A 16120-nucleotide genomic window follows, 5' to 3' on the forward strand; every position below is an offset into this window, starting at 1 on the left:
GACATTTATTAAAGTTGGATGCAAATAGAAGTCTATATTTAGGTGAAATTGGAAATAGAATAGTCGTAAAATAATTGGTATATTCCATTACTGAATGCAATTTATGGAAAATAAAATTATAAATTGGAATATTTCAGATAGAAATGTAGATTTACAAGTCAGATAGTAATTTAGAGGAAACCTTATGACATTTAAGGTAATTGATTTTAAATAAAAGTGCTTTAAATTACTAAAACTAGGCTGATCAATTTATAATTAATTTTGAGATCATACATAGAGCAAAAATTGATTTAAAAATAAATACAATAAATTTTTCAAGATTAAGCAATTCAAAAAGAAACTTTCTTCTGAAAAACATGGTACCAGATATAACCTCACTATGAAGAACACTGAAGTGATGGTGTGGTTGATATTTTGTGAAAGTGAATTTTAGGTCCCATAATTACCTAATTTCACTGAAGACGCTCACTTAAGAGGAAGCTGACGGAAAATTTTCAGAGTTCTACGACAAAAGAGGACTATTTGGCTCCAGGAAAATTAGGCAGAAAAAAAACTTTCATCATCTTAATCTCTTTCTAAGCACTTCCTGAGGGGATAACTCTTTACTTTAAATTTCCACCCCATCTAGCAAAGTGTTTAAGAGTCCATAGCAAAGGGTTTAATATACCTATCATATGGCAACTTGAGAAAACTTTCTGTATTTTCTTTGAAGACAAAACACTTAAGAGGAGCTTCATGAGTTAAGCCTTGCAACACATCGTTATGCAATGCTTTCAAAAGTTTTTCAACGCCACTTTTTGATTGAGTGGGAAACTTTATTGACGGATGATTTCGAATTAAACTCATTAAAATATACCTTCCGTTTTAACTTTTAAAACAACTTTGAGAGTTGAAATAATTAAAACAAATATTGTTTCAAAAGTTCATTTTCCTGATGAATTCGTCAAATTAATAAAACTTTTCTTCTTCTTTCTTGTCCAAGAAAAATTGTGTTGTGAATGTGATTTTGGACAAATGATTTAATAAAAATTGCAATATTACTTGTGGGAAAATCTTTTTGAGTTGAAATAATATGTTCGCGATTTCTGATTCATTAAAGTTATTTTAATAATAATAATCAGGTCATTAAACATTTTTAAAAATATTTCTATTTCCATTATACAGTAGACTCTCTCTCAAATGGGCATTTGGGGCGAAATATCATCCGGTTTATCGATAGATTTGGGCGTCAAAGCCTTTGTGAATTTCACAAAAAGTGCTCAATTATAAAGGATCACGATAAAATAGGAAGAACTAGGGGAAAGTGACCATGCTTGATACGATCCAAGCTTGATAATAACTATTTTTTTCCTATGTTAATCAATAGTTATGACTCATCGCAATATATTTCAATAGCTGGTGCTAAGCCTCGCATTTCCTAAAAAAATTAGGATCCTAGCTCTTTTTCCCTAGTTTCAGGAAGCAAAAATCAAAAAGATGCCCAAAACTGTAATTTCGATACATGATATTTCATAAGTATTTCTTAATTAATGTCGCTGTTCACGAAAACTACTGTCATAGGCACATAGAGGGGTCATCAGTACTAATATTTATGTAAAAATATTTTTACTTGGTGGACATTGTTTTTGTAGGTGGTAACAAACTCATAAATTCTACTTGTGTCCATCCTATATTTTAAGAAGAGTCCATGAATGATAATTTTAATATGGCAACTATATCATTAGATGTGATTATTTCATAATTACACATATTGTAATCCGCCAATTTTATCGACAATTGACATAATCTTCAACCCTATTGTCTGAATTTTAAGGTTGCAGAGTGACATTTTCATGGACTCGAAGTGAAAAAATGGTTTTTGCTAGCGCCCTAATGTCATAAAAACAGGGTTTAGAAAAATTACATAAAAGTTATTTTAAAACTAATAACCAGTCATATAAACGATTTAAGCAGATAGATTAGAGTTCCGTCTAAATATTGATGTGCAATTTTTTGTATCCGGTGAATTTTTTGCAGTGAAAATGAGCCTCCGAATTGTCGAATCAACAGGAAGGCCCCGGACCCAACTTGTATAAAAATCGCTACTGAATTTCCATTTTCTTCTTGAGGAAAATCTAAGGATTTCCAGGAACTATTTGAGGTTGGATTATGAACCTAATAAGTGAGAAATTTTTTTGTCATAGTACAAGAATCGCTTCGGTTTGTGTGTTAACCAGAAAATAATCACAAACCTTGGACATCATTTTACAGTATCAAGCATGGGCACTTTCCCCTACAGCGAATTTGAGCAAATTAGCTTCATAATTAAACGTGAAAATTGTCAACAAAATTTTTCGCCCGATTGAAAAAGAGTCGATTGAGCGAAAGCTTATTGTATTGATTTCAATAGACTTGAAAATGACTTGAGATATTTTAGTTAAAAAATTATTGATTTTACAAAAAGAAAAATTTTGTAAAATAATTTTGTAATAGTTCATCTCATCAAATTAAAAGCAAGCAGGTATTAGTAGATGATCTCGCGAGGAATTTTGTGGTACAACAGTATATGGTCATTAGGATCTCCATGGGCAGCTAAAATAAACAGCGTTGGAAATATCTGTGTCAATATATTCACAAGAATTTCTCATATGATCTACTGCGATGTTACATAGCAGTATTTTCAGAATATTGACTTTTATGATTAATTTATACACAAAATCCTTATTAAGCGAAAGCATTTCAGCTTTGTGGAATTCTCGAACTCATGAAAGGAGTTTACCGAGAATTATATATTTTCGCATAATTTTTTCGTACATAACCGTGTTTACGACCAATTCAGTGTGGTTAATAATTTACCAGAAAACAATTTCAAAATTGAAAATTTGTAAGGAGTGTTTATTTTAGTGCTTTGACCTTTCACGATGAATCATAAACCATACGTCATTAGCATAGATGAAATGTTTGCCACTTTAAAAAATCGTATTGTAAGCTGTGATATGGGGCTCACCTAAATAATATTAGGTGTGACGAGTCGGGTGTGTCATAGGAATGCAGAATTAGAATTAGTGGTTTTCGACGTCGACTGGGCTAATAACTGTCGAATAGGTCGTACGCTCTTTCAAAAGTATCAGAAAATGAAAGAAATCATAAGCCGTTTACGAAAGAAAAACACACCATTTTGATTTGGATTGAGGAATTTAGGAGATAAAACGTCCCTAGATAATATCAATTTTTGGGAGATGTTACCGAAACATTGAAACTGATATCTAATTATCATTTGAGTTTTAGATAGCAAGTTGAGGTCGAGCAACAAAATATATTTAAAGCATTGACTTACTGATTTATATTAATTCACTAAAAGTAAAATTCCAAACTATGAAAATTCGTTAAGTTCATTAAGGTGAAACTTAGATACATTTTCGATCAATAAATTCAATAATGTGTATACTCCAAAAAAGCGAAAATAAAGCCCATAAAAATATTTTTGTCTTAAAAAACTTAATCACTCACTATCTTCAACATATGCTACAGATTTTCCAGCAAAACTTCAAAGCAGAAAAACACTTCCAGGGTCAGCTTAAAATAAAGCTTTTAAATTTTAATAGTTCTGTTTTTGATGAGGTGATTTTCTCACCACAAAAATGATGAGAAAATAGAAGATCCGTGAAATTTCCACCATGAATAGCTCATTTTATACAGAGTCGTCTAATTTTATTTTCACTGAAAATCTGATAGTAAGTCTTTATAAGTTTGCGATGGTTGAAATTTCTTTAATAACTCAGAATTGGTGCAAATTGAATAGAACCACCGAAATCACAACAGTTAGCACGATGCGCGAAACTATAAGTGGTTATTTCTTACTATTCTTTTTCAAGAAAATAGGTTGAAACCGATTTCTACTTGACAGTGATACCGAGACCTTGCCCACGATCCCACATTTAATCCATTCGGCTTGGAAAACTCGTTCTGTAGATTACTTTTTTTAAGTGATTAAAGGGGGATCCCTTGAACACACAAAGTCACTATCTCTAACTGTATAACTTATATGTCTCATGCCAATTAGAGGGACAGATTAAAAAATAGTGTGAAGTCAAAAAAAAACTCGGAGCATCAGTCGATCTAAAAGTTGGCGCCCCTGTAAATTTTAAAGAGTGATAGGGTAAGGGCACATAATTTTGACCACTCTGCTGATAAGCATCGATGTTACAAGTTTGAAGTGCGATATTTTCAATACTAATTGACTTTTTTTGTTACTCTCTTTTCAGAAAGGTTGTTTAGAAACTTAGCAAGGGTTTATTGTCTTTGTTTTTACTAATATTAGTCTTAATACGTTTAAAAATGAATTGATATGTAGAGGTGAATTTGACTCTTATTTTGGACAACTTGATTATTCATTTTGACAACATGGCTGTAAATTTGGACAGCTAATCCGCCTCAACAGGATGCCCATTGCTCTTCATTTCATGAACCAATCTTACCAAGTCCTCTTTCTGTTCATGTAAGGGAAACGTAGAATGTCACAGAAGCCCGGAAACTTTCCATATCATTCATTAAAGTGAGTTGACTTCGGTACTCCAAGTACGTGCGGATTCGCTCATTCCCTGGCCTTTCCGGGAACTTTTCAAGGCTTTTCTCACTAAATCTCTTTCGTAGAGATGATACTCCTTTGTTTTTCCAGGAATTTGTACAACCTAGTCATCACAAAAGCTAAAAATTCACGAAATTTCCAGAGAAAAACGCCTGTCCAAAATAAGAACTATCACCTCACTGGTGAATGTCTTAAAAAAATTCCCATTTTTCACACGAAAAATCTAATTCACAATGCAAATCTCACTTCAGGTCAAATGTACAAATCACCACTAACGTGAATCAACACAATTTTCAATGAATATTCAATAATATCACTCAAAAAAACTGAAGAAACATTGTTAGTACTTCTCCACAGCTAAATAAGACAGAAGTAAACACGAAGTTCTGTCATATTTCTCGCAAGCAATTGCTCACACTGAATTTTCAACAAAGCAATTTTAACTCAAATCATATTCAAAATTTCAGGTATTTAGTATTAATATCTTCCAAAAAGAACAAATATTTAGATAGAATTTATTATTCATCAAATATTGGAATAAAAATCCATCATTTTAATCAATTTATTTTTAGTGTCCAATTTTATCCTCAAAGTGTCCAAAATAAGAAACTGGACAAAATTATGAGCCTTTCCCTTATGTTGCCTTTTTCGGTGAATTTCAGCAATGAAATATTTTCTTTTCTCACATTATGATCCCGATTATGCAATAAAAGCTTTTTTTTTAAGTATCGTAAAAAGGGAATTGAGATTGCTATAATTGATAGAAGATGAGAAAATAAGTTAATTTGTTACATCGTATTTAAAATCTTCACAGAATTATGTTACAATCAAATTTCTAATGTTCTCTTTTATTAGCCTGGAGCTTAGAATTATTTTCTCTCGCCAAAAAACTGTGTTAAGCAGAACAATAAGTGCGTTTCCTTGGGAAGAATTATTAGGATGTCTTACATTTATAATAAATGGAAGAAACATGGAAAACCACTCTATAAAATGAAACAGATTAAAATATTATTTTTCGCTTTGGTTATAGGAAGTTATAAGTATAAGAAGCAATAGAGAAAGATGGATCATCAAGGGTCTGCTGGTGATGAATTTATATCATCTAGAAAATCTCCTAATTCATTTAAGTCTTGACCACTCATATGGACAATTTTTCCTTCTATATCTGCAGATTTTCGAGTATTTTCATTGATTTTGGCTTCGAAGCAATGAGACTGCTTTTTCGATGAAAGATTTCCTACATAATATAACATAAATCATCTTCAGTCATTAATTTAATAACCTTTCATCGTTATGCTGGATAATTCAATTGATCAATTTATGATGTGAGAAATTGTGCTATTTCCCGCACTTTATCTTTTGCTCTCTTTATGGAACAAGTAGATTAAATAGACACTATTCCAGACAATATCTTTTCTAAAGGATTTATTATTTTCTAGCGCTTGCACTTGCTATAAAAGTTTTGTGAAAGACTTTGTCAAATGTTTTGGATGTACAGCTTGAATAGCTGAAGATAAAATGATGAAATTATACCGAGAATCTCATGCTAATATTCATATTACTAAAACTCCGTAAACAAGAACTCTGTGGCGGATATTATGAACAGAGTATCTTAAACAATCTACGTTTATTGTAACATCAATATTTGACTGAATTGAACTACCATGAATTGGTATAACTCTATCTATACTAATTTTAAAGTATGTTACTAATCAGTGCTTCTGTGTATAATAATTTGAGCCCCGGTTAAATGAATAAAAAAAATATATTATATCAACAAGAACCTATCTGAATTTCTAATAAATAAATACCTTAAAAAATACTCAATATTTTCCAAAAAAAATAACAATGTAGGGGAAAGTGACCATACTTGATACTGTAAAATGATGTCCAAGGTTTGTGATTTTTTTCTGATTAACACACAAACCGAAACGATTCTTCCACTATGACAAAAAAATGTCTCACTTATTAGGTTCATAATCCAACCTCAAATAGTTCTTGGAAATCCTTAGATTTTCCTCAAGAAGAAAATGGAAATTCAGTAGCGATTTTTATACAAGTTGGGTCCGGGGCCTTCCTGTATAATAATTGATTTGACATTTCGGAGGCCCATTTTCACTGCAAAAAATTCACCGGATACAAAAAATTGCACATCAATATTTAGACGAAACTCTAATCTATCTGCTTAAATCGTTTGTACGACTGGTTATTTATTTTAAAATCACTTTTATGTAATTTTTTCTAAGCCATGTTTTTATGAGATTAGGGCACTAGCGAAAACCATTTTTTCACTTTGAGTCCAAGAAAATGTCACCTTGCAACCTTAAAATTCAGGCAACAGGGTTGAATGCTATGTCAATTGTCGATAAAATTGGAGGATTACAATAGGTGTAATTATGAAAGAATCACATCTAATGATAGAGTTAACACATTAAAATTATCATTCATGGACCATTTTTAAAATATAGGATGGACACAGGTAGAATTTATGAATTTGTCACCACCCACAAAAACAGTGTCCCCAAGTAAAAATATTTTTACAAAAAAATTAATACTGATGAACCCTCTATGTGCCTATGATAGTATTTTTCCTAAACAGCGAAATTAATTAAGAAAAAACTTATGAAATATCATGTATCGAAATTACAGTTTTGGATCTATTTTTGATTTTTGCTTCCTGAAACTAGGAAAAAAGAGCTAGGATCCTAATTTTTTCAGGAAGTGTGAGACTTAGGACCAGCTATTAAAATATATTGCTAAGAGTCACAACTATTGATTAACACAAGAAAAAAATAGTTATTATCAAGCTTGGATCGTATCAAGCATGGTCACTTTCCCCTATACTAATTTTAAAATATGTTACTAATCAGTGCTTCAGAGTATAATAATTGGAGCCCCGGTTAAATGAATAAAAAAATATATTATATCAACAAGAACCTATCTGAATTTCTAATAAATAATACCTTAAAAAACACTCAAAAATGAAATATTATAACAATGTATAAGTGACATTTAATTGAATGCTCCATAGGTATTTTTTTATATCTTTCGGAAATTGGCTGCTTATGTTTTCAATATTCAAGTCATGTGTTATAATTAATCCCACAGGGTATTTTTATCTAGACCTCATAAAATATAGACAAGATTCCAACGAGACAGAATTTCATCAAATACTCTTCACAGTTTGATTTTTACGATTCATGATTCAATTTGGGGTGCTGTTTGTGCGTCGCCAATTCATTAGGCACATTTTCTCCTGGGATACTAAGGAAGGAAATTAACCCATAATACTGATCACCAGGAGGTGTAGAGATGAAGACCAATAAATGAAACCACCTGTGGTCAAGTAGATTTCATTTTCTCTTATGACACTTTAGTATTATTCCTTTCGCATATTTACGTGCGAGATGAAAAGTATATTTTTAGGGCAGTTGTCCATATTCAAGTTGATTTTAGGATGGTTATACATTTTATTTATTGTCGTACTGCAAATTAATTAACTTAGTTGGTGTCATACAAACAAGTGGTGGAATATTTTATTTTCTCACCTCAGCATTAAATTTTCCATCAGCGAAATTGATGGAGTGGTTTGAAGGGCTAAAAGTTACTACAGCAACCTTTCAGGTCCCCTACTTTTTGGCTCAATTTTCCTGCCGCAAGTTCAGTGTGGAAATTTTGCAGCTGTGTATTGTTATTTGTGTTGGAATTTATATTTCAACAATTCAGTCAGATCAGAAAAAAAACAATTAAATTAGAATTTTCGTGGAGGTTTTCCAGGAATTACTCGCCATTTGATTGCCCACAGTCACAAGGGCAATTCAAATGCTGTCAGATATATTATTATCGTTTGTAAGGAAGTTTTACGATTCTATTGTGAACTTGTCCTTTGGTCCCTTAGGTAATTTTACCCTGCGCTGAATTCAAGCTGTGATCGAACGAAACTATATGTACAATCAATCAAAAATTTAATTAAAATCCAGAATTTTTTCAATGTAGAAATTACTTAGGGTAAGTGTGCCAAATTTCGGCATAGTTGCATGTAAGCACCGAAGTCCTAAGTTTGAAATGCAATATTTTTAATTCTTATTGATATTTTTTGTTACTTCCTTTTCGGGAGGATTGTGTGGAAACTTGAAGACTAGTTTATCATTTTTGTTTGCTTTAAATCACTTCCTAAAATATTGAAAAATTAATAAAAATATGGACATTGCTTTGGGTAGTATTTCGGCCACTTTGTGTGAAATTTCGGCCACCTTTTTTCTGACCACATTTTGTGACTCAAACGGATAGAATATTTCAAAACGTCAAACGGAACGAGTTTAATATTTAATTTAATACGTTTATATGACTCACAAGTCCTGAGATCTTCCGTGTAATTTGTCCTAAACACCTGAAGAGTAGCATCTCAAATTTACGCGCAGATTCCCGTAGCAATTTTCACTTCCTGAACTCTTCCAATGACTTTTTCACATCATCTTTTTCATAGAAGCGATGGTTTTTTTTCTCTGGACATTGTAGAATTCAGAAATTGAAAAAGAAAACATAAAATGAATAAGAAATTTAGGAAAGCAAAAGATGTTGCCGGAATATCCAACACTACCTCACCGGAGAGACGCTCACAAAGTATATACTTTTTTACGCGACATACAGGATCCAGCTGGGAAATTTTACCCGAAATTTAAAGATTGATTCACTATTAACATAAACAGAAACAATCTTTAATGAAAACTAATCAATTTTCATGAAAAACTCCGAAGAAAAACCTTTTGCACTTCACCACAAATCGCAAGACTGCTAGAGACACAATCGATCTGTCACATTTTTGTAAGACTCTTTCCACACTGAGTTTTTACAACGCAATTTAAATTCAAATTATACCTAAAATTTAACTGTCTTTGTGTTAATACATCCTAAAATGAATAAATATTTAAAAGGAAAATGAATTCATTGACTATTCGAAGATTACATTCATAATTTTAATTAATTTATTTGCATGGCCGAAATTACACTCAAAGTGGCCGAAATTAGAAGCTGGCCGAAATTTGGCACACTTACCCTACGCATTGTTATACAGATTCTTTGCTCCCAAAAATTCAACCCATCCCGTGGTCACCTGTGAAAAATCTCAGCTACCATAAGCTTATCTGTACTTATCACTTTTTTTTATCAAAGTTTAGAAAAAAAACTCTCGCTTGATAAAAATGCTCCATTTCTATATAGAAAATGTATAAGTAGGATTCACCAAGGATATTGTCAAACACCTCATTGGTGTGTCAATAAAAGAACACACAATAAATCCTAAAAATACGCTGAGATTATGTATATTGACATAGAGATATGGTATGAAGAACGTTTACCAAACGATTGGTGTTTATTTACATTGTAGAGAAAATTGCATAAATTAACACGAAATATCAGAATGAAACCACATTTATAATTATCAAAATCGATTTCCATTTGTATAAATTTGATAAATGACATACCGTGAATTGCAGAGAGATTACAAGATCTAAAGTAGTCTTCAGAATGCATTTATTTAAGCATTCTGAAAGGATTGAGAAAATAGCAAATGGCCATTATGGTAAGAGTGTTGAAGAGCATTAAGAAGAAAGCAATATAAAAGTGTTTATACCATTCACTGACACTTTTATGCGAGCAAATTGAATTTTCACAATGCTCTTTTTTTCTTTTCTACAACCCTCGATAAAGAATAAAAAGAAATATCACACAAATGCTGACACGATTCATAATTTAAATCCAAGAAAATCAATGAGAATCTTTTACACCCAATCAATTGAAATGAATCGAAATCGTGTACTAAGAAGCTTTATCAAGAATTCGTTAGTTAAAATTATAAAAGATCTTTTTTGCAGAATGTAATCGATAAAACTCCTTAAATGTGTTCAGGGTTTTGATAAGAAATTGCTTGCTCAATTGCTATAGGGTAAGTGTGCCAAATTTCGGCATAGTTGCATGCAAGCGTCAAAGTCTCAAGTTTGAAATGTAATATTTTAAATACAAATTGATTTTTTTATTCTTTCTTCTGAAAGAGTGTTGCTTGGAACCTTGTAAAGAGTTTACCTCTTTATTTACTCTAAAATCATTCTTAATACATTTTAAAATGAATAAAAATGTAGACAGAGCTTTGGTGCCCTATTTCGGCCACCTTCATTCTCATAGTTCCTTGCCCTTAAGGAATTCTTCCAATATCTTTTTCACGTTATCTCGTTTGTCGAAGCTACATTTTTTGTTATTCTTTTGTATTGTATAATCTCTAGAGTACGTAAAATCTAAAAGTTAATGGAAATTCGAGGAACAAAAAAGGTGGCCGAAATTGCAAGCTGGCCGGAATTTGGCACACTTACCCTACCTAGCGCTTATTCTTAATAGTTTCGCGTATACTGAATGATCACTTTTCGGCCATACCTTACTTTCTCTAGATGTTAACGCAGATATCGCTGTTTTACATAAATTACGAAATCTATTATTTTAGTGTGATATAAAACTGTCTGTGCTTTCTATGTGTGAATTTTTTTACTCATTTGAACATTCTCAAATTCACTTCTCTATATTTCTACGTTATTTAAATTTTAAAGAACTTTTTTTTGTAAACATTATTCCGAAAAAAAATCCGTCACACACAGGAGATCTTTTTTTAATTCATATTTAAATTAATTACAATATTACAATGCTATTTATTTAAAATTAATTAAAATTATCGAATAATTACAAAGTAGATGTTTTTTATATGGAAAGAGGTATCAATATGTTTAGTCGGTTAAAAAAAAACGGTGTGGAAAACTGCCTGAACATATTGGAAGGTATTGCATCTTTTTCTGCCCTCATACACCAGGTCGTCAGCTCTAAGAGCTGATTTCGGACCGTGACACGTAGTGCATCTTAAAATATTAAAAAATAAATTGTGCAAATATGGTTATAGACAAATGAATTTAGTATTTTGTTAAAATGACCAAACGTATTTTACGCTATACATTCCTTTTAGAACAATTTTGCTGTTCTTCTAATTGAGCACAATTGAAAAATTAATTGTGCGATACCAATTTAAATAATGTAAGAGAAAGCCATTGAAACATAATAAAACTTTTTAGTGTTCACATATATACTATAGCTGAATTTCTATCCACGAGTTTAAAAAAAAAAGGTAGAACTGAAAGTGGGAAAATGCGGAAAATTGCTACGACAAAGTGGCAAATGAGACAACACATAGAATTTGTAAGGAATTTAAGCTCATTCAGCTCAATGTTGGATTTAAAAAGGATCAGTGTCCATTAATTTGTGTGGCTCGATGGAAAATCCCAATGGTGGGTTGACTCACAACACTTTGCCACAACTTGTTGCCCAAGCTTCAAGAACACGTGGAGAACAATGGAAATGGGTGGTGATGCTAAAAGAATGAGTCTAGGTTCATTTTGCTTTATACCCATAGAAACAACCTCATGAGGTAATTTTACAGCAATTTTCCTTTCATTTCATTGCTCGAACTCTACTGAGATAGCTATATATATAAAATATATTTATTCTTTGATCCTCCAAAATTTCTACCTTCCATTCCCCAAGGATCAACTTTTAAAAGTATCAAAGGATTTCTAAAAAAGTCCATCTGCTCGTCAATATAGTTTTATAAACCAAATGGATTACAGATAGACTCGGTCTTGGTGCCTTTGTGGGGGGTCCAACGGGTCCAACCAATTCCCCTATATATCGACATGAACATAATTTTCCCTCATCTCTCCTCTTCCTCTCCAAAATTAAGTGTTTTTTTTTGGATTTCTCGAAAACATGTGCAATTTTTTCTACATTTTTGTTTATATTTTAGAAACTGTTGTAGCGGACATTTCGTCCATATCCGAAAATCAATCGCACCTAATACTTTTCAGTCATAACAAATATGCAAGGATAAAAGGGTAAAATTTTTCTGAAGATTAAAACGATTTGGGTAAATTTTGTGCCAATCAAGGGGGAGATATTTGGGTGAAAATGTGTACACCACTTCCAAGTACTTCCACAATTTGTATGGAAGAGGCCTTCGCACCTCTAAAACTTCGCAACACTCTCCAAAAAGGAGCAAATACTTCCAGCACTCCTTTCACTTCATACACTTCTCATACTTAGAAATCAGTAATTTATTTAATCTGATGAACAATCTAATTAAGAAAACTTTTAAAAAATGTCAAAAAAATTAATTTTTACTCATATTTTTGAAATTTTTCTTTTATTTGGATTTTCTAGAGCCAGATGAAGGGGTCTATTAAGGGGTATCAATATATTTTGAATTTTCCTAAGAGAGTGTAGTGAAGCTACTTTTGGAAAATAGAGTCTCTAAAAAAATGTAATTTCATTTGTAATTATTGAAACTGTGCTGAAAAGTCTGCAAGAGACTAACAGTACGAGTGCAAAAAACTAATTCAGTACTTCACACGTATCTTCACTTTTTATTAGGCTTGATTCTCACTCTGGTTTCAAAATCCTTTAAAATTAAAAGGAACGGTTTTTGATCATTAGGTTTACTAAAACCAATTTTTGCAACAAGCTTGGTTATTTTTTTTCTGGTTGTTTTCGCTATTGCTATATTAATTAGATCAATTTCTCATCGCCTGTCGACAATCGATCTAGAAAAGGTTCTTCATCGCAACATAAGGAAAGTGTACCACGAATCGGAATGTTAAGAGACATGCTCCATATTTAGCTGAAAATATGAGACCCAAAATACTATTTGGTAGTTTTTCATATGCCAGCAGTTGATACATTAGTGATCCATTTAAGTATTTCCGTGTATTTACACTTTTGTTATTTACGGAAATTACTAATATATCGGTTTAAATTTAAATGCAAGGATGCAGTGTGTTCCACGGATCAGAAGGGGGTGAGCCACGCATGGGCAGACGTTTTTGATGAAGATTCATTGTGCTTTCTTGGCATCCAAATCACTCTACAAGGCTTCAGTGAAGCTTTTTCGTCATTCTTGCACTGTGTTTACTGATTACTAATATAAGGTAAAGTACCCTTACTCGACCGGGTTCCTCTATTCGACCGGTGGGTAAATTTTTGAATATTTGATGGTGAATTTCATCAATTTCTATGAATTTGTCACTGATTCGTATTATTTAAAGAATAATTGACCTATTAATGTTAGATCATACACAAAATATTATAGCAAATATAATTAAATTGAATAAATAAATCTACCGGTCGAATAGAGGAACCGGTCGAATAAAGGGTACTTTACCTTATCGTATATTCACACGAAAAAACTTTTAAAATTGTCTAACTTAATGAAATTCTCACTGGTAAATAGTTCTTCCACAACAAAAATATCCAATAATGGCTATGAATATGAAGATGACTTGAGCGCGCTATGCGCAATTTTCCTCGAACACAAGTATGCTGATCCGAGGAACAAGTGGAACCAAACGTACTTATTCGCAAAAAATAATTTATTTTCCATTTTTACTGTCGATATAAATAAAAATGTGCACTGATAGTGAAATTAGTATCACTAAGTATGAATTTTTTTAATTAGCACAGTTTTGTAAATCATTTTAATCAAACATAATTTCTCATATTCTCACAAATTCTCATGTGAAATTTTAAGAAAGTGATGGTTGGCATATTTTTGGCTAAGACTCTGATACAGTGATTTAATAAATGAGACAATTAATAACAATTTTCTTAGAAACTGCATGAGAAAATTGGTTCTGTAGGTTAATTATGAACCAACATAATGCATTTAGTTAAAAATCATTGCTAAAATGCAGCGAATAATTTTCAAAAATACATTTTATTTCGGGATTCCGATACGCGGGATAGCTTTTCGATCAGAGGAACACTGACGATCGCTGGTACCTTATTAGGAGAAAAAATGGCCACATTTAGAAAGTTCCCCTTATTCCTTGAAGTGAAATAATGTGGCACCCATGTAACGAGCTTTTAAACACATCCAAGCTTTTCTAAATAGCGTAATACGATATAATTATTGTTTTCCAACATTTTACCAATTTCTTCAATTGTTATTAGACCTTTCCAAAATTAGTCTAATATAAAATATTACAAATGCATCTTTTCGTCCTTCATTTGGTAAAAGTCCTTAAAAGCACAAAACGACTTTTTTGAAGAATACTTTTGGCATTGAACAGATGTAAGACACTAGAACCTTTCCAGTATATGCAAAAAGATAAACAAAAAAATTATGGAAGTAACCTATAGGGGGTCCCGGTCAAAATCCCGAAAGCCAAAATCCCGAATTCTTAAAAGTGTCATAGCTACGCCCGCGATTTCACTCGCGCTTGCTGGAGGCAAAGGGAAATCTTCTGTGTCTTGGAAAATTATTCTAAACATTTTCCTTCATAAAATTTCATCCCTTTCAGGATTTTAAAAATTCGGGATTTTGGCTTTCGGGATTATGGCTGCCACCGCCTATAGGATACCCTTTAACGATATTCGCGAAAAAGTCCCACGAATTTATGCAATCATCCTTATACATATTATTTACGATAAATTAGAAAAAATATATATCAAATTTATTCAAAGTCAACTGCAATAGCTATGTCATTATTTGCGAGCCATTACATGAAATTGAAATTCATGTAAAAATTAAAGAAAATTATTATTTAACTGATTATTTCTTCGGAAAAATTACAACACAATTAAGCTATAATAAATTTGAGTGCATTTGCTCCATTTAGGTTATAATCGAACTTAAAAACTTCAATAAACCTTTTCAATTTGCCACCCGAATTAGAAATCTCAACTAAAAGTAACGTAGTCTGAAAAATACGAAATTAGACAGAAAAGACTTTATATTCAAGTACTCCCACTTCCAAAGACTTCCAAGCACTTCATTTTCACCTGTACACCACTTCCGACCCTAATATCTCCCCCTTGGTGCCAATGAAAATGTCTCTATGAGCCGATAATTAAGTTTTATACGAGTTCGAGCATTTCGCAAAGCTTGTACGCTTCGTCATCCTTTTTTGTGTCGTCTAGATTGAAAGACACAAATAAGCTGTTTGAGATCAATAATCTCATCAAAATGCTATTTTACATTGCATGGACTTTTTTCTCCCTTTTGTAAAACTGTCAGAAGCGTCAGGAACCTTGAGGAGTAGTGAATGAGAGAGATCCCATGGAGAATGACAATTTCAATCTTAACCATTTTAGCTGGATTTGACTTACAGACTGCTTCTTCTAGTGAAAATAGTAATAAGTTTGGGACATAGTTTTAAAGACTTTTTGTTCTGTTTTATTTATTTCATGTCTATCTTTAATTTTATTGATTTAGTTCTATGGAACATTCTGAATTGACAAGGAAAATTAATTAGTGTCACGAGGAATTTATGTAAAGTAAAACATTATCTCATAGATTATCGGTTTAGCCAATTACAGAACATAAGGATTGCTCTCTAAAATATCTTAATTGGCAGGAACACAAAGCAGTCAAACATATTGGTATTCCTGGTATTCTTCGTTTTTGATTTAAGAGCAAATATCACGTGGTAGATTGATTATCGGGGTAGAGAAGGAATTTTCCCAGAT

The 16120-nt window shown here is 31.9% G+C and overlaps 1 protein-coding gene across 2 annotated transcripts in view; it reads left to right on the top strand.

Annotated features, from left to right (window-relative positions):
- The window catches only part of LOC129803783 (prolactin-releasing peptide receptor-like), a 138649-nt gene that overhangs the window by 89526 nt on the left and 33003 nt on the right, over positions 1 to 16120 (top strand). The gene's annotated exons all lie outside the window — the stretch shown is intronic.

This window comes from Phlebotomus papatasi, chromosome 2, assembly GCF_024763615.1.
Source record: "Phlebotomus papatasi isolate M1 chromosome 2, Ppap_2.1, whole genome shotgun sequence".
Lineage (NCBI taxonomy): Eukaryota > Metazoa > Arthropoda > Insecta > Diptera > Psychodidae > Phlebotomus > Phlebotomus papatasi.